This window comes from Equus caballus, chromosome 24, assembly GCF_041296265.1.
Source record: "Equus caballus isolate H_3958 breed thoroughbred chromosome 24, TB-T2T, whole genome shotgun sequence".
Lineage (NCBI taxonomy): Eukaryota > Metazoa > Chordata > Mammalia > Perissodactyla > Equidae > Equus > Equus caballus.
In genome coordinates this window covers 55,682,583-55,702,727 of record NC_091707.1, presented here as the reverse complement: position 1 = coordinate 55,702,727, position 20,145 = coordinate 55,682,583, and the positions used below count along the sequence as shown (strand labels likewise).

The 20,145-nt window shown below is 33.6% G+C and overlaps 17 non-coding genes and 3 pseudogenes across 17 annotated transcripts; all 20 read right to left on the bottom strand.

The window, feature by feature from the left end:
* Positions 1-561: 561 nt before the first annotated feature.
* LOC111770544 (small nucleolar RNA SNORD113/SNORD114 family) lies at positions 562-636 on the bottom strand. The gene has a single exon (XR_002803815.1). It is a non-coding gene; the product is annotated as a small nucleolar RNA SNORD113/SNORD114 family (small nucleolar RNA).
* An 892-nt stretch (positions 637-1,528) lies between these two features.
* LOC111770545 (small nucleolar RNA SNORD113/SNORD114 family) lies at positions 1,529-1,605 on the bottom strand (annotated as a pseudogene).
* An 823-nt stretch (positions 1,606-2,428) lies between these two features.
* Positions 2,429-2,502, bottom strand: LOC111770535 (small nucleolar RNA SNORD113/SNORD114 family). The gene has a single exon (XR_002803806.1). It is a non-coding gene; the product is annotated as a small nucleolar RNA SNORD113/SNORD114 family (small nucleolar RNA).
* Positions 2,503-3,411: 909 nt separating this feature from the next.
* Positions 3,412-3,483, bottom strand: LOC111770538 (small nucleolar RNA SNORD113/SNORD114 family). Its single transcript, XR_002803809.1, has one exon. It is a non-coding gene; the product is annotated as a small nucleolar RNA SNORD113/SNORD114 family (small nucleolar RNA).
* A 903-nt stretch (positions 3,484-4,386) lies between these two features.
* Positions 4,387-4,458, bottom strand: LOC111770527 (small nucleolar RNA SNORD113/SNORD114 family). Its single transcript, XR_002803798.1, has one exon. It is a non-coding gene; the product is annotated as a small nucleolar RNA SNORD113/SNORD114 family (small nucleolar RNA).
* A 904-nt stretch (positions 4,459-5,362) lies between these two features.
* Positions 5,363-5,436, bottom strand: LOC111770488 (small nucleolar RNA SNORD113/SNORD114 family). The gene has a single exon (XR_002803764.1). It is a non-coding gene; the product is annotated as a small nucleolar RNA SNORD113/SNORD114 family (small nucleolar RNA).
* Positions 5,437-6,271: 835 nt separating this feature from the next.
* Positions 6,272-6,348, bottom strand: LOC111770493 (small nucleolar RNA SNORD113/SNORD114 family; annotated as a pseudogene).
* Positions 6,349-7,207: 859 nt separating this feature from the next.
* LOC111770533 (small nucleolar RNA SNORD113/SNORD114 family) lies at positions 7,208-7,277 on the bottom strand. Its single transcript, XR_002803804.1, has one exon. It is a non-coding gene; the product is annotated as a small nucleolar RNA SNORD113/SNORD114 family (small nucleolar RNA).
* Positions 7,278-8,147: 870 nt separating this feature from the next.
* Positions 8,148-8,221, bottom strand: LOC111770491 (small nucleolar RNA SNORD113/SNORD114 family). The gene has a single exon (XR_002803767.1). It is a non-coding gene; the product is annotated as a small nucleolar RNA SNORD113/SNORD114 family (small nucleolar RNA).
* A 1,483-nt stretch (positions 8,222-9,704) lies between these two features.
* Positions 9,705-9,775, bottom strand: LOC111770501 (small nucleolar RNA SNORD113/SNORD114 family). Its single transcript, XR_002803774.1, has one exon. It is a non-coding gene; the product is annotated as a small nucleolar RNA SNORD113/SNORD114 family (small nucleolar RNA).
* Positions 9,776-10,697: 922 nt separating this feature from the next.
* Positions 10,698-10,778, bottom strand: LOC111770495 (small nucleolar RNA SNORD113/SNORD114 family; annotated as a pseudogene).
* Positions 10,779-11,319: 541 nt separating this feature from the next.
* On the bottom strand, positions 11,320-11,394 carry LOC111770521 (small nucleolar RNA SNORD113/SNORD114 family). The gene has a single exon (XR_002803792.1). It is a non-coding gene; the product is annotated as a small nucleolar RNA SNORD113/SNORD114 family (small nucleolar RNA).
* A 905-nt stretch (positions 11,395-12,299) lies between these two features.
* LOC111770522 (small nucleolar RNA SNORD113/SNORD114 family) lies at positions 12,300-12,371 on the bottom strand. The gene has a single exon (XR_002803793.1). It is a non-coding gene; the product is annotated as a small nucleolar RNA SNORD113/SNORD114 family (small nucleolar RNA).
* A 902-nt stretch (positions 12,372-13,273) lies between these two features.
* Positions 13,274-13,345, bottom strand: LOC111770487 (small nucleolar RNA SNORD113/SNORD114 family). Its single transcript, XR_002803763.1, has one exon. It is a non-coding gene; the product is annotated as a small nucleolar RNA SNORD113/SNORD114 family (small nucleolar RNA).
* Positions 13,346-14,216: 871 nt separating this feature from the next.
* On the bottom strand, positions 14,217-14,289 carry LOC111770496 (small nucleolar RNA SNORD113/SNORD114 family). Its single transcript, XR_002803770.1, has one exon. It is a non-coding gene; the product is annotated as a small nucleolar RNA SNORD113/SNORD114 family (small nucleolar RNA).
* Positions 14,290-15,499: 1,210 nt separating this feature from the next.
* On the bottom strand, positions 15,500-15,571 carry LOC111770548 (small nucleolar RNA SNORD113/SNORD114 family). The gene has a single exon (XR_002803818.1). It is a non-coding gene; the product is annotated as a small nucleolar RNA SNORD113/SNORD114 family (small nucleolar RNA).
* An 882-nt stretch (positions 15,572-16,453) lies between these two features.
* On the bottom strand, positions 16,454-16,527 carry LOC111770494 (small nucleolar RNA SNORD113/SNORD114 family). Its single transcript, XR_002803769.1, has one exon. It is a non-coding gene; the product is annotated as a small nucleolar RNA SNORD113/SNORD114 family (small nucleolar RNA).
* An 859-nt stretch (positions 16,528-17,386) lies between these two features.
* Positions 17,387-17,458, bottom strand: LOC111770543 (small nucleolar RNA SNORD113/SNORD114 family). The gene has a single exon (XR_002803814.1). It is a non-coding gene; the product is annotated as a small nucleolar RNA SNORD113/SNORD114 family (small nucleolar RNA).
* Positions 17,459-18,350: 892 nt separating this feature from the next.
* LOC111770514 (small nucleolar RNA SNORD113/SNORD114 family) lies at positions 18,351-18,425 on the bottom strand. The gene has a single exon (XR_002803785.1). It is a non-coding gene; the product is annotated as a small nucleolar RNA SNORD113/SNORD114 family (small nucleolar RNA).
* A 911-nt stretch (positions 18,426-19,336) lies between these two features.
* On the bottom strand, positions 19,337-19,411 carry LOC111770516 (small nucleolar RNA SNORD113/SNORD114 family). Its single transcript, XR_002803787.1, has one exon. It is a non-coding gene; the product is annotated as a small nucleolar RNA SNORD113/SNORD114 family (small nucleolar RNA).
* Positions 19,412-20,145: the final 734 nt, after the last annotated feature.

The following is a 20,145-nucleotide window of genomic DNA, read 5'->3' as shown; positions in this document are numbered from 1 at the left end:
GTAACTATTACTCACATTGGTCTCTGTGCTCCTAACGCAAAGGTGCAATCATGAACTCGACACCATGGAATACTGCTTACTCAGCCTGAGTGTGTCCATTCTGAGAAGAAAAAGCACAGTCAATGATTAAAAAAAAGTTAGGACATTATACTCACTTATTTAGGTATTCATAAACTTTTCATAATGTAAATGTTTTTTCTCTTAATCAAAGGAACCACCCCAAACTTGAAACTGACTCAGAATAAATAAATTGACTCTTACTTATTTATGTCTATATGATAATTAGCCAAGGATGTAGACCTCTGATCCACTTATTTCTAAATGGGCATCAGTGTTTTCAATTTTATTAATATTTCTTGCCTTTCCTTATATGTTCATAGTTGAATAATGCTTCACCCTTTTTTCTTTACATACTGTTTATATTTCTTTAATGGTCTACCATTGCTCCATTAATAACAACAAATCTAAATCTATGAACTCAAAATAGGTACATGATCTTTGCATATTCCTTACATCAGTCTACAAGATCAAACACAGCAGAAGGAATAGCCAACGTACTGTGAGGACCTCAGATATCCAGACACGTATTATTCATCGTCCACGACTTATCCGCCATTAGTCGTCATCATTGGTCCAAAAGAGGCCTACTTTTTCTTCATCCATTTCTACACTTCTATCAATTAAATAATTAATTCATTGAAAATAATAAAATAAACACAAGGTTCACAAAACTGAAGAAGAAGATACTTGAATATTCCTAACTTCTACTATAGAATCACTGCCAACATAGATTACAGCTTTAATTAATCAATCTCAATGTTACATATATTAAATGAATCAAAATAATGTTTCATATCATATTTATCATTAGGCCATAGTTAACTTTTTTATTATATTCATCACTTTTTAATAACACCATGAATACACTTAAAAAATTGACACAAACCAAGATAAAATTTTTGATCATTACTCACCTTAGTATCTTTCCTAACACAAAGGGAACATGACAATCTTGATCACGATAGAAGATGAAATCAGCTCGAGCATCTGTTCTGAGGAGTACCAAGCAGAGAAAGTGATAAAAAGGTTAAGACTTTCTCTCTAGTGATCCATACTTTCCACCATTCATATACACGGTCATTTAAGTATTTATTAGCTTATGGGAATGTATTCATTTCTACCTTAAAAATAAAGTTCAAACTTGCAACTGAATCAGTCAATAACTGATTGCTAAATTTCATCGTCCGTATCAACCTTAGGAAAAGATGTAATACACTTGGTCCTTTTATATCCATTTTAACGATATTAACGTTGTTTTAGCTTACTACATATTTACCAAAGAACAATGCTTCAACCTCTCCACCTTTATTCATTTATACGTTTGTTAATTTATTCTACCATTCCCACTTTTACAAATTAATTATTAAAACTCATGAACACAAAGAGCGAGAACAAAGTCCTTATATCTTATTGACACCTATATATAGGGTCCCTACACAAGCAAGAAAAGGACTAGAGTATCTTTGTATCAGCCCTCAGAGTTTCAGACACATAGTATTCATAGTGTATGACTCAGAAACGCCACCGATCGTCATCATTGGTCCATTATTAGCCTTCTTGCTTTTTTTCATTCTCATAAATATTGATGAATTCATTAAGAAACACACATAAATTAAACAAATAAGAATACAATGCCTCAACATTCCTAATATCTCTGTCTGTAATATTACACAGAGACTAAATCGCTTTCATTAACTGACCTAAGGGTTACATTCATAGATTAGTTAACATTATGCCTCATATCAACCTGACATTTAACACTGGCATATTTTGCCTTCTTTGATTATATTTAATGTTTTTGAGTAATACAGTGAATAGCCTTAAACAAAGCACTCAAAGTAAGACAAGAACTTTGACCGTTACTCACGTTGGTCCACATGCTCCTAGCACAGAGACGCATTGAGAGAGTTCACGCCCTTGGAAGAGTATTACAATCAGCTTCAGTGTGTCCCTTCTGCAGAGTATAGAGCAGAGCAGATGACAAAAACTGAGACAGTCTTCCACTGAGTCTCACCTTACATCTTTCATTTAGGCAATCCTTATTTGGAGTATATTTCATTTTCCCTTAAGAAAATGAACTACTTCACACTTCCACTGACCCAGAACATAAACACTGCCTACAATTTATCCTGTCTATGTCATCCTGAGCCAAAGAGGTTGCAGTCACGTACCATTTATTTCTCTTTGGACTTCAGTGTTTTCAAATTATATTGATAGTATTTCTGGCCTCCCCAAATATTTTTAAAATTGGACAACACTTCTACAATTCAGCTGTTTTTAATATATATATTTCCTCATTGATATTTCGTTGATCCAATTATAATAAAGAATGAAAACGCATGAAGAGAAAGGCCTCATCTCTTTTATATTGGACCTCAGAGTTCCAGACACATATCATTCATCATCATGACTCAAGCGCTGGCAGTTGTCATCATCGATCCAGAAAAGATGACTTTCTCTTCATTCGTTTCTATATTATTTTGATTAATTCATTAATTCACAAATTACACTTTTAAAATTCTATGATTCAGAAAAACTCAAAAGGACCTTGATAGCTCTAATACGTATGTGGAACCATTCTCACATCTTTATATCTCTGTCATATTTATTATCAGTTTTTCATATAAGCATTAATCAATATAATGTTTCTTGTTAATCACCTATTTCTCACCAGGACACAGTTGGCTGTCTTTGAGTATCTTTTATACTTTTTATCAGTACAATGAGTACCCTTAGACAAACCACCCAAACCAAGGCAAGAAGTTTGATTATCACTCACACTGGTCTCCAGGCTCCTAAAACAGAGATGCAACCCTAGGGCTCACGACAAGGAGGAATCCTTAAACAGGCGCAGTGTGTCTCTTCTGAGGAGTGCAGAGCAGAGCAGATGATAAAAATAGTTGAGACATTCTCTCCATTGATCATTGCTTTTAACCTTTCATTTAGTCAGTAGTTTGGGCAATCATTAATTTGGTGTAAATATTTTTTTCTCTTAAGAAAATGAATAACTTTAATTTTGCCACTGACCCAGAATTTGAACATTGTCTATGATTTATACTATGCCATCTTTAGCCATACAGCCATGTACCAATTATTTCTAATTGAACTTTCGGATTTTCATAATATATTAATAGTATTTTGGCCTCACTGCATATTTTTATAATTAGACAATGCTTCACTCCATTCTTCTTCACTTACTTTATGTATTTATTTATAGAATCTCTAATTTATCCAATTATAAGAATTGAACTCAAATGCATGAACACTAAGACCAAAAAGAAGATCCTGATATATTTCTGCTATCTGTCAATAGGATCCCCAACAATGGGAATGGACTAGATTTCTTTTGTGTTGGACCTCAGAGGTCCAGATACGTAGTCATCGTATACAACTCGTACGCCACCAGTAGTCAGCATCGATCCAATATCATTCCTTTTTCTAGATTCATTTTAATTGCTTATTAATTAAATCATTAATTCACAAATAATTTTAAATGCTATAATTTACAAAACCTCCAGAGTTTTATGTCCCTAATCTTTACATAGATTATTCAAACATCAATGTACCTCTTTGATTAATTATCTCCACTTTTCCACCGAAAGATTAATCAGTATAATGGTTCCTATATCCCATATTTATCACTGAGATACACTGCCTCCTTGAGTCATATTTTATACTTTTTAATAATGCAGTGAATTACCTTAAAAAAGCAACACCTAAGCAAGAAAATAACTTCAATTGTTACTCACATTAATCTCCGTCCTCCTATTACACAGATGCAACCATAGAGCGCCTGGATCTGAGAGAGGCTAAATCAGCTTCCGCGTCCATTCTGAGGAGTACAGGGCAGAGCAAGTGAAAAAACGATTGACACATTCTGTTCATTGGTCCTTGCGTTCCACCTTTCATTTAGTCAGTCAATTATTAAGCAGTGAATTGGAATAATGTATATTTTATTTTCTCATAAGTAAATGAACACTATCAATCTAGTCACTGATAGAGAAGATGAACATTGACTAACATTTAATAACCACATTGTCCTTAGTCAAAGAATAACACCCTTGTACCGTATAGTCCCTTATAGATTTCAGTTTTTAAAATAGACATTAATACTATTCCTTGTCTAACCATATATTTGTATAATTGGACAGTATTTCACCACCATCTTTATTTGCATGTGTGTTTGGTCGATCATTTTATTGATCCAATTATAAAAACAGAACGAAAATGCATGAACATAAAGATCAAAAACAAGATCCTTGTATATTCCTGACCTCTGTCTATGGAATCACCTCAAACAGGACAATGGACCAGATTCCACTTCTGTTGGACCTGAGAGTTCCAGACACGTATTCATCGTATACGACTCATATGCCACCAGCAGTCATCACTGATCCAAAATATGGCCCCTCTTTTTCTCTGTTCATTTCCACAATGTTTACTGACTAATTTATTAAGTCACTAATAATAATTTTAAAACCTTATTTTTCACAAAAATCCAAGAAAAGTCACGATATCCTTAAGCTGTATATAGAATCATTCCCATATCAATATATCTCTTTTTTAAAGTTAGGCTGTTATTCATTTATGCATCAATCAATGTAATGTTCTATAAAATTCAGTATTTATCACTGAGCTACAGTCAGCCTTCTGTGATTCTATGTGGAACTTTGGAATAATACACTGAACTCGCTGAAAAAAGTCACTGATACCGAGACAAGAACTTTGTTACATTGATCTCTAAGCTTCTGGCACAGAGACGCAATCATACAGCTCGCCACCATGGAATAAATCTTCATCAACTCAGACGCGTCCATTTTGGGAAGTACAAGGTACAATCGATGATAAAAAAAATAATAAAACTTTTCATCCCCATTGACTCTTCCTTTCCATATTTCATCTACCCAGTCATTTAGGAATTTATAAATTTTCATAATGTAGATATTTTTTCTCTTAAGAAAAAGAACAACCTCAAACTTGAGATTGACCCAGAACAATGAAATTGACTCAATTAATGTCTATATGATCCTTGGCCAAAGAGGTGACATCCTCGGATCCATTTATTTCTTAACGAGCATCAGTATTTGCAATTTTTATTAATATTTCTTGCCTTACCATGTGTTCACAGTTGGACAGTGATTTACACTTTTATATTTATCTGTTATTTACATATCTTTAAATGGTTCTATCATTAATCCATTTATAATAATTAAACTAAATCTATGAACTCAAAGTAAAAACATGATGTCTCCTAACACCTGTCCGTAGGATCAAACAAACAGATAACAGAGTATGTATAGACTTGGACCTCAGAGCTCCAGACATATATTATTCAGTGGCTGCAACTCATCTACCACCAGTAGGTATCATGGTCCATCAGAGGTCCACTTTTTCTTCATTCATTTCTACATCTGTATTGATAAATCATTAATTCACTGATAACTGAAATAAACACGATTAACAAAAACTGAAGAACCAACAACTTGAATATCCCCAACTTCTATCTATATAGTAATTGCCAACATAGATTGTCTCTCTCCCATTAATCAATCTCAATGTTAAATACTACGAACCAATCAACATAATGTTTCATATCATTTGTCATTGGGCCACAATTTACTTTTTGATTATATTTACTAATTTTTAATAAAACTGTGAATATCCTTAAACAAATGACCAAACTATGACAAAATCTCTGATTACTACTCACCTTGGTCTCTCTCCTAACGTGGAGGCAACAAACAATCTTGATCGGAGCAGAACCTGAAATCAACTAGAACCTCCATTCTGAAGAATATCAAGCAGAAACGGTGATGCAAAGGTTGAGATAGTCTCTCCATTCTCTCCAGCCTCCCTTTACATCGTTCATTTAGTCAGTCATTTAGCCGATCATTATTGGAGCATATTTATTTCACTCTCTTTTAAGAACTACTTTGAACTTCCCAGTGACCCAGAACATAAACACCATCTACAATTAATCCTGTCTATCTCATCCTAGCCAAAGAGGTTATAGTCATATTCCATTTATTTCTCTTTGGACTTCAGAGTTTTCAAATTATATTAATAGCATATCTGGCCTCCCCACATATTGTAAAAATTCGACGATGCTTCAACAATTCAACTTTATTTTTTATAGATTTCCTCACTGCTGTTTCAGTGATCCAACTAAAGAATGAAAATGCATAAAGAGAAGGACCACATTTCTTTACTGTGGGAACTCAGAGTTCCAGACACATATTATTTATCATCTATGACTCATATGCCGGCAGCCTCTCTTCATTCATTCTATATTGTTTATTGATTAATTCATTAATTCACTAATTACACTTTGAAAACTCTGTGATTCACAAAAACCCAAGAAGGCCTTAGTAGCTCTAATAGGTATTTGGGAGCATCCTCACGTCATTATATCTGTCATATTTACTACCAGTTTTTCATATAAGCATTAAGCAATACAATGCTTCTTGTTAATCCCATATTTCTCACTAGGACACAGTTAACTGTCTTTGAGTATATTTCACACTTTTTATCAATACAATGAATATCCTTTAAAAAAACCACCCAAACCAAGACAAGAGATTTGATTATCACTCACAGTGGTCTCCAGACTCCTAAAACAGAGATGCAACCCTAGGGCTCATGATCAAGGAAGAATCCTTAAGTCAGGTCCAATGTGTCCATTCTAAGGAGTAGAGGGCAGAGCAGATGATACAAAAGGTTGAGAGATTCCCTCCATTGATCCTTGCCTTTCACCTCTCATGTAGTCAGTCATTTAGGCAATCATTAATTTGGTGTATATGCTTTTTTCCCTTAAGAAAATGAAGTTCGATTTTACCAGTGACTGAGACTAGGAGCATTTTCTATAACTTATCCTGTCTACGTCATTCTCCACCATACAGGTAACAATCATATGCTATTTGTTTCTAATTGAACTTCATGGTTTTCATAATATATAAATACTATTTCTTGCCTCATCACATATTTTTATAATTGGACAATGCTTCGTATTTTTTATTTATATGTTGTAGATCCTCTCATTTATCCAATTATAATAATAGGTGAAAATGCAGGAACACTAACACCAAAAACAAGATCTTGGTATATTTCTCACCTGCAAACAAGGGGAATGGACTAGATTAACTTTATGTTGGACCTCAGTTCCAGACACGTATTCATCATCTACGACTCGTACGCCACCAGTAGTCATCATCGATCCAATATTACCTCTTTGTTCTCACTACATTCTATTTGTATACTGATTAGACCATTAATTCACCAACAATTTTAAAACCCGGTTGTTCACAAAAACCAAGAAGAGCCTTGATGCCCTTAAAATGAAGACAGATATTCTCAAGCAATGGATCTTTCATTAATTAACCTTCAGTTTTCCATATGTGCATTAACCAATAGAATGTTTCATATATCCCATATTTAACACTGAGATACAGTTGCCTTCTTAGCTTATATTCCATACTTTTTAGTAATACAGTGAATAATCTTAAAAGCAACCAAAACACTGAAACCAAGGCAAGAACTTCAACTATTACTCACATTGTTCTCCAGGCTCCTATTATAAAGTCACAACTATAGAGTTTGTGACCACGGAAGATGCTCACATCATCTTGAGCGTTTTCGCTCTGAAGAGAATACAGAAGAGCAGATGATAAAACGGATACCAAATCTCCACTGATGCTTGCTTTCCATGTTTCATTTACTCAGTATTTAGTTAGTTATTATTTTTTAATATATAATTTTTATCTTAAAAAGGAAAAAATTCCATCTTGAGACTGACACTGGATAATTAAAATAATCTGTATTCATCTGTGTTTAGCTGACTTTGGTCAAAGAGGTGATTTCTTGATCTACTTATTTCTTAATGGGCATCAGTGCTTTAAATTTGTATTAATAATATATTTTCCTCATCACATATGTTAATAGACAGATGAGGCTTCACCATCATCTTTTTTATATACGTATTTATATTTGGTTAATGATTCTGTCAACATAAGAATATGACCTCTTTACATTCCTAACATCTCTCTACAGAAACAATTCCAGCAGAAGGAATAGACTAGTTATATTCTGCACTGGACCCCGGAGTTTCAGACACATATTTTCATTGTCCCTGACTCCTACACCATCAGTCATCATCGCCGATCCACATTTGACACTCCTTTTCTTTGTTAATTTCTACATTTGTATTAATCAAATCATTAGTTCATTGATAATAATTTTAAAAATACATGGTTCACAAAAACTCAAGAACAGAAGACATACAGATGGCGAACAGGTACATGAAAAGGTGCTCAACATCACTAATAATCATGGAAATACAAATCAAAACCACAATGAGACATCACCTAAACCTGTCGGAATTGCTATTACCAAAAAGACAAAAAGCAAGAAGCATTGGCAAGGATGCGGAGAAAAGGGGAGCCTTGTGCACTGTTGGTTGGAATACAATTTGGTGCAGCCACTATGGAAAATAGTATGGAGGTTCCTCCAAAAATTAAAAATACAACTACCATATGATCCAGCAATTCCACCTCTGGGTATTTGTCTGAAAAAACGAAGACACTAACTCAAAAAAATATGCACCCCCACGTTCACTGCAGCATTATTTACAATAGCCAAGATATGGAAATAACAAGTGTCCACTGATGGATGAATAAAGAAGTGGTATATTTGTACAATGGAATATTATTCAGCCATAAAAAAGAAGGAAATCTTGCCATTTGAGACAACACAGATGGACCTTGAGGGCATTATGCTAAGTGAAGTAAGTCACACAGACTTAAGTGAGACTGTATGCTCTCACTTATGTGTGGAATCTAAAAAAGAAAGAAAGAAAACACAGAGTTCATAGATACAGAGAACAGAGCTGGGGGTTGGGGGTGGGCAAAATGGTTGAAGGGATCAAAAGGTACAAACTTCCAGTTAGAAAATAAATAAGTCACAGGGAAATAATGCACAGCATGGGAAGTATAGTTAATAATACTGTATTGCATATTTGAAAGTTCAGAAAAGAGTAAATCTTAAAAGCTCTCATCACAAGAAAATAAATGTTTGTAACGATGTATGGTGACAGATTTTACTAGACTTATTGTGGTGATCATTAGGCTATATATACATATATCAAATCATTATGTTGTACACCTGAAACTAATATAATATGTCATTGCATATCAATAAAAATAAACTAAATTTTTTGAAAAAGAACAAGATCTTTGAATATTTTAATATCAGTCTACAGAATAATTTCCCAAATAGACTATATCTCTTCCATTAACAGTCCTCAATCTTGCACATTATCAGTGTTTTAAATATATATTAATACTATTCCTTGCCTAACCACATATTTTTATAATTGGACAATATATTTCACTGCTTTCATCTTTGTTTATTTGTGTTTATTGAGTATTTTATCAATCCAATTATATAAAAGTAGAACATGCATGAACATAAAGACCAAAAATAACAGGTGGTGAACATGATGTAATCTACACAGAATTCGAAATATATTATGATGTACATCCGAAAATAAATAAATGAAAAAAAAAATAACCAAAAATAAGATTTTGTATATTCCCGACCTCTGTCTATAGAGTCACTTCAAATAGGACAATGGAGCAGATCCCACTTCTGTGGACCACAGAGTGCCAGACACGCGCTCATCATACACAACTCACTGCCGCCAGTAGTCGCCAGTGGCCCAATACGGTCCTTCCTTTTCTGCATTCGCGTCTACGTTGTTTATTGACTAATTCATTAACTCACGAACGATAATTTTAAAACTCTATTATTCACACAAAAACAAAAAGAGTCATGACATCTCTAAGCTGTATATAGAATCATTCTCACTTTAACATATCACTTTTTAAAATTTAGGCTGTTTTTCATTTATGCATTAATCAATATAATGTTTCATAAAATTCAGTATTTATCACTGAGCTACAGTTGGTCTTCTATGACTCTATATGGAACTTTTGAATAATACACTGAATACACTGAAAAAAGAAATCACTAAAACCAAGACAAGAATTTGGACTATTACTCACCTTGATCTCTGAGCTTCCGGCGGAGAGGTGCAATCATACAGCTTGCCACCATGGGCTAAGGCTCCATCAGCTCAAATGTGTCCATTTTGGGAAGTACGAAGCACAATCAATGACAGAAAAACCCCAAACTTTTATCCCCATTGATTCTTCCTTTCCAAATTTCATTTACTCAGTCATTCAGGAGTTCATAAATTTTTCATAACCTAAGTTTTTCCTCTTAACAAAAAGATCAACTTCAAACTTAAGACTGACCCAGAACAATAAAAGTGACTCTCAGTTATTCATGTCTGTATGATCCTTGGCCAAAGAGGTGACACCCTTGATCCACTTATTACTTAATGGGCACCAGTGTTTGCAGTTTTCATTAATATTTCTTGCCTCACCATGTATGTTCATAGTTAGACAGAACTCCCCTTTTCTTCTTAATCTATTATTTCTATTTATTCAATGTTTCTATCATTATTCTAATAATAATAAAAAATACAAATCTATTAACCCAAAATAAGAACATGATCTTTATACATTCCTAACATATGTCAACAGACTCAAATAAACAGAGAAAATACAGTATGTATTGTGTTGGACCTCAGGGTTCCAGACACATGTTCATCACCTATGACATCTGCCACCAGGCGTCATGGTGGGTTCATGAGAGGTCCACTTTTAGGTCATTCATTTATATATTTGTAGCAATTAAATTATTACTTCACTGATGATGATAAAATATACAATTAACAAAAAACAAAGATAACTGAGTATCCCTAACTTTCCTCTATAGAATCATTGCCAAAATAGATATCTCTTTCATTTATAAATATCGAAGCTACATATTATCAACTAATCAACATAATGTTTCATATCATATTTATCATTGGGCCATAGTTAACTTTTTGACAATGTTGATTACTTGTTAACAATACCACGAAAACCCTTAAACTAATGACCCAAACCAAGAGAAGAACTTTAACCATGACTCACCTTGGTCTCTTTCCTACAATAAAGGAACATGACAAGCTTGATCACAATAGATCACAATGAAATCTTTCAGCTTCTATTCTGAAAAGTACCAAACAGAAAAGGTGATAAAAAGATTGAGACTTTCTCTCCATTGATCCATATATTTATTGATTGATTCTTTCATTGGCTCAATCCTAATAACAGAACGAAAATGCATGAAGAGAAAGACCACATTTCTTTTGTGTTGGACCTCAGAGTTCCAGACATGTATTACTCATCATCCATGACTCATACGCCGGCAGTTATCATCATTGATCCAGAAAGATCACTTTCTCTTCATTCATTTCTATAGTTTACTGATTAGTTCATTAATTACTAATTATAATTTTAAAACTCTCTGATTCGCAAAACCCAACAAGGCCTTGATATCTCTGATCTGTCTCTAGAACCATTCTCACATCATTACATCTGTGTCGTATTTATTATGAGTTTTCATGTATGCATTAATCAACATAATGGTTCATATTAATATATTTATCAACAGAATAAAGATGGCCTTGATTGTTTATATTACAAACATTTTATTAAAACAGTGAATACCCTTAGACAAACCACCCAAACTGAGACAAGAAATTTGATTATGCTTACACAGGTCTCCAGGCTCCTAAAAAACAGATGCACCTAGAGCTGGTGATCAAGAGTCCTTAAATCCGGTCCAGGGTGGCGGTTCTGAGGAGTGTAAAGCAAAGGAGATGATGAAAACGATTGAGCCATTCTCTCCAAAGATCCCCACTTCAACATTCATATAGTTAATCAAGCAATCATTAATTTGATATATATTTAGTCTTTTAAGAAAACAAACGACTTTGATCTTGCCATTGAGCCAGAATATGAACACTGTCTATGACTTACACCGCCTACGTCATCCTTACCCTAAGAGATAACAGTGTTGTACTATTCGTTTCTAATTGAACTTCAGGGTTTTCATAATCTATTAATAGTATCCCTTGCCTCACTACATATTTTTATAATTGGACCATGCTTTACTCCATTCATCTGTATTTATTTATAAAATATTTATTTATAGATTCTCACATTTATCCCATTATAATAATAGAAAGAAAATGCACAAACACAAAGATCAAAAATAAGCCCCTCATTTATTCCTGACATCTGTCTACAGGATGCCTTCAAACAGTAGGAAACAACTAGATTAATTTTATGTTGGACCTCAGAGTTCCAGACACATATTCATCACATATGACCCATACGCCACCAGTAGTCATCATCGATCCAATATTGTCCCTCTTTTTCTACATATATGTCTCTTTGATTATTGAATAAATCATTAATTCACTAATAATTTTTAAGGAGTACAATTCAAAAAAACCAAGAAGAGTCTTTATATTCCGAATCTGTATACAGAATTATTCTCACATCAATGTATCTCTCGTTAATTCTCTCAGTTTTTCATACAAGCATTAACCAATGTTTCATATATCCCATAACACTGAGATATAGCTGCCTTCCTTAATTATATTTCACACTTTTTGATGACACAGTGAATTACCATTGAAAAAAACCCACAAACTGAGAGAAGAACTTCAACTATTACTCACATTAATCTCCATCCTCCTATTATAGAGAGGCAACCACATAGCTCACGTCAACGGAAGATGCTAAAGCATCTCTCGTACGTTTATGCTGAAAAGTACAGAACAGAGTAGATGATAAAAATAAATTGAGATGTAATCTGCATCGATGCTTGCTTTCCACATTTCATTTACTCAGCATTAAGTATTTATTATTTTTTCTTTATATACATATATATTTTATCTTATTAAAAGGAAAAAATCTTTAGTCTGAAGCAGAACAATTAAATTGACTCTTACTTATGCATGTCTATATAACCTTGGTCAAACAGGTGACCCTTTGTTCCATTTATTTCTTAGTGGGCATCATTGTCTTCAATTTTCATTAACAATATCTTTTGCCTCACCACATATGTTCATATTCGGACAATGCTTCACCCTATTTTCCTTAAATATTTATTTATATTTGCTTAATGGTTCAATCATTCATCTATTAATAATAACAAATCTATGCCTATAAAATCAGTATAGGATCTTTTTATATTCCTGACATCTCTGTATAGACAACAATTTCAACAGAGGGATCAGACCAAATTATGTTCTGTGTTGGACCTCAAAGTTTCAGACATATTTTCATGGCCCATGATACCCACAGCACCAGTGTTCATCACCAGTCCATGATTGTGTTTCTTTTCTTTGTTCATTTCTACATTTGTATTGATTAAATCATTGATTCATTGGTAATAATAAAAATAATACATAGTTCACAAAAACCGAAGATCCTTCAATATCCCTGACATCAATTTACAGAATCATTTCCCAAAAAGGCTATATCTCTTCCATTAATCAACCTCAATCTTGCACATTATCGATTAACCAATATAATGTTTCTTATTATATTTATCATTGGGCCATGGTTAACTTTTTGATTATTTAATACTTTATCATAATATCATGAGTACCCTTAAACAAATTCCCATTCCAAGACAACTTTGACCATTGTTCACCTTAGTCTCTTTCCACACCCAGAGGGAGCATGACAATCTTGAGCACAGCAGAAGCTGAAATCAGCTCAACCGTCTGTTCTGAAGAGTAACAAGCAGATGGGGTGATAAAAATATTGAGATATTCTCCTTATTGATCTATATATGCCACTATGCATTGCATAGTAATTTTAGCATTTATTAATTTATGGTAATATTTATTTTTTCCCTTAATAAATCAAATGTCAGAGTTATTACTGACCCACTTGGTAACTATTACTTATCACTGTCTATATCATTCTTCCTCAAAAACATATACACTTGAATCTTTTATTTTCCATTCCAATTTATATTAATATTATTTTAATTTGTTATATATTTTAGCAACGAAAAACTGCTTCACCCTCTTCTGTTGTATTCAGTAATATATTTGTTTATTAACCTGGCCATAATAATATTTTTAAATGATCAGGTACACAAAGACCAAAAACACGATCCCCATAAATGCCTGACGCCTCTCTACGGGATCACTTCAAATGGGGGGAAAGGACTAGATTTCTGTTGCGTTGGACCTCAGCATTCCAGACCTGCAGTGTTCATCATCCAAGACTCAGGCCACCAGTCTTTATCTTTGACGCAGGTTTGGCCCTCATTATATTCATTCATGTCTACATGTTTTTATTGATTAATTCATCAATTCACTAATAATAAAATAAATACCCAAGGAAAACAAAAACTCAAAACAAGAGCCTTGAATATCTCTAACGTTTGTCTATAGAATTACTTTCCACTGACAATATATTTCATTAATTGACCTCAATGTTTTCCATATAGATTAATTAACATCATAATTCATATTAACCTCATTTTTAAGATTGGCACCTGAGCTAACAATATTGCCAATCTGTTTTTTTGTTTCTGCTTTTTCTCCCTAAATCCCCAAGTATACAGTTGTATATTTTATTTAGTTGTGGGTCCTTCTAGTTGTGGCATGTGGGATGCCACCTCAGCATGGCCTGATGAGCAGTGCCACGTCCACGCCCAGGATCCGAACCAGCGAAACCCTGGGCCACTGAAGCGGAGCATGCCAACTTACCCACTCGGCCATGGCGCCGGCCCCAACCTCATTTTAATTATTTGGCCATGATTTGCGATCACTGATTATATTTCACACTTTTTTTTATAATCCAGTGTAAACCTTTTAAAAAACCACAAGCCCAAGACAAGAACTTTGACCATTACTCACATTGCTCTCCATGATCTTAATGCATAGATGCAACCAGAAAGCTCCTGACCAGGGCGGAGTGCTCAAATCAGCTTGAATGCGACCATTCTAAGGAGCACAAGACAGGGCAGATGATAAAAAGGACTGAGACATTATGTTCATGGGGCTTTGCATTCCACCTTTCATTTAGTCAGTCATTTAGGTAAGTTGTGATTTGGGTAATGGATATTTTATTTTTTATTAAGTAAACAAACAATATCAATCTTGCACCTGACACAGAATATGAACATTGACCATTACTTAATGCTGTCTATATCATCATTAGCCAAAGAACTAACACCCTTAGGCCATTTCTTTCCTAATGCATATCAGTCTTTTCAATACACATTAACAGATTACTATATTATAGTAATTTTTGCCTAACCACATTATAATTTGACAGGGCTTCACATTCTTCATTTTTATTTATTTATACATTTGCATGTTGATTATTTCATTGATTCAATTATAAAAATAGGGAGAAAATGCATTGACATAAGGACCAAAACAAGAATCTCTGTATATTCCTGACCTCTGTCTACAGGATCACTTCAAACTGGGACAATGGACCAGATTCCATTTCTGTTGGACCTCAGAGTTCCAGACACGTATTCATCGGATCCGACTCCTACGCCACCAGCAGTCATCATCGAGCCAATGTTGTGCCTCTTTTCCTTCACTCATTTCTACATTAATTCTGATCAATTAATAATTCAGTAATTATAATTTTAAAAGTCATTATTCACAGAAACCTACGAAGAGCCTAGAAATTCCTAATATATTTAGAATCATTCTGATGTCAATATCTCTCTCATTAATTATTCTCAATTTTTACTTTATGCATTATACAACATAATGCTTCATATAAATCCCATATTTCTCAGTGGGTTATTTGGATTCATGGATTATATTTCACAGTTTTCAACAATCCCTTAAACAAAGTATTGAACAAATACCAAAATTTTGACTTTTACTCACACGGTCTCCTAACACACGAATGCAACGAGACCTTGTGACCACAGACGAATCTTTAAATCAGCTTGACGGCACCCAGTCTAAGGAGCACAGAGCAGACGATAAACAATTTCAGACCTTATCTCCACTGACCTTTATTTTCCACATTTCATTTATTCCTTTAGGCGTTCATTAATTTTTATAATGTAGTATTTTTTCTCTTGACAAAAGAAACTCTTAACTTTGAGACTGACCCAGAACAATAATATTGACCTTGACTTATCAGTGTCCATACGGCTCTTAGGCAAAAAAGCAAAATGCTTATTCCATTTATTGCTTAATGAGCATGAATGTTTTTCATTTTATTCATAACATTTCTTGCCTCACAACATGCGTTCCTAGTTGGTCAATGCTTCACCCTCTTTTCTTGATCCGTTTTTTTATTTTTTAACGGTTCGATTACTGATTCATTAATGAAAATAAATCTAAATCTATGAACCCAAAATAAGAATATGATCTTTGTATATTCCTAACACTGACCCCTGGGGTCATTTACAACAAAAGATAGACTAGATTTTGTTTCATGTGGATTTAAGAGTCACAGACACATAATATTCACCATATATGACTCCTACGCAGCAGTGGTCGTCACTGGTCCACTTCTGGGCCTCTTTTTCTTCATTTGTAACAATTAAATCATTAATAATCAAAATAAATACCTGACATAAAATCACAAGAAAAAAATCCTTGAATAAACCTAACTTCTGTCTATAGAATCATGTACCACTTAGATTATATCTCTTTCATTAATCAACCTCAATGTTGCATATTATCAACTTATCAATATAATATTTCACATCATACTGCTCAGTGGACTGTAGTTAACTTTTTTATTATTTTTATCACTTTTTAATAATACCAGGAATGCTCTTAAATCACTCAAACCAATGTAAAGTCTTTGACTATTATTCACCTTGGTCTCTTTCCTAACATAAAGGTAACATAACAATCTTAATCTCAGCAGATACTGAAATCAGCTCAATGCATTCATTCTGAAAAATGCAAACAGACAATATGATAGAAGATTCAGACATTTTCTTCATTCTTCCACATTTTCCACCATTTATCTGCATAGTCATTGGGGCATTTATTCATCTAGGGTAAGATTTATTTCTTTTTCTCTTAATAAAATAAATTCAGAAAATACCTGAGTGAGAGCACTGACATGTCACTGTCTGTGTCACCCTCGGCCAAACACATGATGCACTTGGTCCTTTTTTTAAACATTCCAGTTTACATTGATATTCATTTTCCTTATGACATATTTTACTAATGAACAAAGCTTCACTCTCTTCATCTTTATTCATTTATAAATTTATTTGTTCTGCCATTGATTCTCTTATAATAATATTTTTAAACTGCATGAACTCAAAGACCAAGAACAAGATCCTTGTGTATTCCTGACATCTGTCCATAGGTTCCCTTCTTAAAAGGACAATGGACTAGATTCCATTTGTGTTGGACCTCAGAGTTCTAGACACATATTCATCATATAGGACTCACACACCGCCAGTCATCATTCTTGGTCCAGGATTGCCCTTCTTTTCTATTGCCACCTACATTTGTTTATTGATTAATTCATTAATAAATACATATAAATCACCAAGAAAAACAAGAATAAGATTTTTGACTGTCTCTAACATCCATCTATACAATCATTTCCACTGAGACCAAATTCCTTCCATTAACTGAGCTTAGCTTTTCAATATATGGACCAGTCAACATAACGCTTGATATTAATCTTATAACACTGGCATGTCTCACTTTCTTTGATCATATTTAATACTGTTTAACAACACAGTGAAAACATTTTTTAAAAAACAGTCAAACCAAGAACAACATTGACTATTACTCACGTTGGTCTCCTTGCTGCTCAAACAGAGATGCAACGACAGAGCTCCTGACCAGGGAGGACGCTTAAATCAGCTGGAATATATCCATTCTGTGACGCACAAAGCAGAGCAGAACAAAAAAACGTTGAGACGTTACCGCCACAGGTCCTTAATTCCACCTTTATTTACTAAGTGATGTAGGTAATTAGCAAGTCGTGATCATGTCTATTTTATTTTCTCTTAAGTGACCGAATACTTTTGATATAGCCACTGATAGACTATATCAATTACTCATTACTGTCTCTATCATACTTAGCAAAAGGGACAACATACTTGTGCCATTTATTTTCATTCATCTTCAGTTTTTGCAATGTATATTAATAGTATTTGCTACCTCAACACATATTTTTATAATTGGACAATGCTTTACCCCATTGTATTTATTTGTAACACATTTATTGATATATTCACTGATCCAATGATATTCATGGAATAAAAATGAATGAAAACAAAGACCAAAAACAAGACCCTTGTATATCCTGACATCTGTAAAGGACTATTTCAACTCCATGGGATGGATTTGTTTTGTGTTGGACCTCAGAGTTCCAGACACGTGGTATTCATCGCATAGGACTCATACGCCACCAGTGGTCATCATTGGTCCAGGATTGGCTCCTTTTCTCTATTGTCATCTACATTTGGTTATTGAGTAATTCACTAATATAGAAATAAACATAAATCACAAATATGATCCTTGAATATCGGTGACATCCACCTACACAATCAATTCCACTGAGACAAAACACTTTCATTAACCGAACTCAGTGTTTCATATATGGATTAATCATGATACTGTTTCAGATCAGACATTTAACATTGGCACGTTTGGGCTTCTTTGATTATATTTAACACTTTTTAATAATAGAGTAATTATTTTTTGAAAAAAACCACTCAATCCAAAACAAGAACGTTGATATCACTCACATTGTTGTCCATGCTCCTAACACACAGGTGCAACCACAGAACTCCTGACCATGGAAGATGCTTAAATCAGCTCAAGGGCATCCATTCTGAGGAGTACAGAGGAGAGCAGATGATACAAAATTGAGAACTAATCTCCACTGATCCTTGCTTCTGCATTTCATTTTTCAGTGATTTAGGCAATCATTAATTTAGAGTATATTTATTTCCTTTTCTCTTAAGGAAATGAACAATTAGAACTTGTCCTTGACCCAGAAAGTAAACATTGATTATTACTTATTATTGTCTATATCATCGTTAGCCAAAGATTTAACAGTCATGTACCATTTACTTCTCTTTAGACTCCACTGTTTTCAAATGTATTAATAGTATTCCTTGCCTCACCACATATTTTTATAGTTGGACAATACTTCACCTCACTCATCTTTATTTATTTATATATTTGTTTATAGACCATGTATTTCACTGCTCCAATTATAATAATAGATTGAAAATACATAAATGAACACAAAGACCAAAACAAGATCGTGGAATATACCTGACTTCTGTCTATAGGATCCTTTCAAACAGAGAAAATGCACTAGATTTCTTTTTGTTGGACCTCAGAGTTTCAGACACATTTTATTTATCATCCATGACTCAAACGCCACCAGTTATCATCATTGGTCCAAAATCAGCACACTTTCTCTCTTCATTCATTTATAAATTGTTTATAATTCACACTAATCGTACAGTGAATGCTCTTAAGCAAACCACCCAAATCAACACAAGACCTTTGACTATTACTCACATCGGTTCCACATTCCTAATGCATAGATGCGACCACAGAGCTCAAGATCGTGGAAGATGCTTAAGTCACCTCAAGTGTGTCCATTCTGAGGAGTACAGAGCACAGCAGTTGATAAAATAAATTAAGACCTGATCTACATTGATCCTTCCTTTCCATGCTTCATTTACTCAGTTTTTAAGGTATTTATTAATTTTTCATTATATATGTGTATGTTTTCTATTAAAGGAAATAACCTCAAACTTGAAACTAATCCAAAATAATAAAACTGACTCTTAATTATCCATGTCTACGTGATCCTCAGCCAAACACGTAACACCCTTGATCCATTTATTTCTTAATAGACATCAATTTTTCAATTTTTATTAATAATGTATTTTGTCTCATCACGTATGTGCATAACTGGACAATGCTTCACTTTCTCTTCCTTTATTTATCTTTCTTTAATTGTTCTATCATTGATCCATTAATAATAATAAATATAAATCTATGACTCCAAAATAAAAACGTAACCTTTGTATATTTTTGACGTCTATAGGATCATTTTCAAAAGAGGGTCAGGACTAATTGAGTTTTGTCTGGGAATTCACTTGTTTTCATCAACCAAGACACATACA